Here is a 548-nt window from a genome sequence, read left to right on the forward strand (position 1 = left end):
GAGAAAAATCTGACCGACCTAGATCAAGCAATTTCACACACGAAGCAAAAAATCCCCATTGATTAAGAAGACGCGCATCCCCAGCTCTATATTCTTCCAGGGACTTTTAGATGGAACACAAAGTGAGAAAGCAATTCGGAGTTAAAATTCAAATAAGGATATTTTGCCGTTACAAGGACAAGAGGGAAGTCGATATGCAGCGATTTGAATGTGGCTAGAACAACATCTACTGTCAAGAGTCAAAAGAAGGTATCCGTCACTGTCAAGTCAGAGTACTAACTTTCATGGTTGCACCTGTGACAAGAATGAGTAATGAATTATGATTGGTCTTGACCCACCAAATCTTCATTAAGTCGAAATTAAGGCGCAATTTGTAGTTGTTAATGAATGTGAGATACCATGCTACTTGACAGCAACCGCAACCCAATGCCAAGTGTGAGAGTAATGAAATACTACTTACGACTTTTTGATTACAGCTGATCCACCTATGACATGCTCATCTGCAAATTCTGGCTACCCGTTGGTAATTTTGGCTTCTACCTACACTG

This window comes from Echinococcus granulosus (genome assembly GCF_000524195.1).
Source record: "Echinococcus granulosus chromosome Unknown EG_S00140, whole genome shotgun sequence".
NCBI lineage: Eukaryota > Metazoa > Platyhelminthes > Cestoda > Cyclophyllidea > Taeniidae > Echinococcus > Echinococcus granulosus.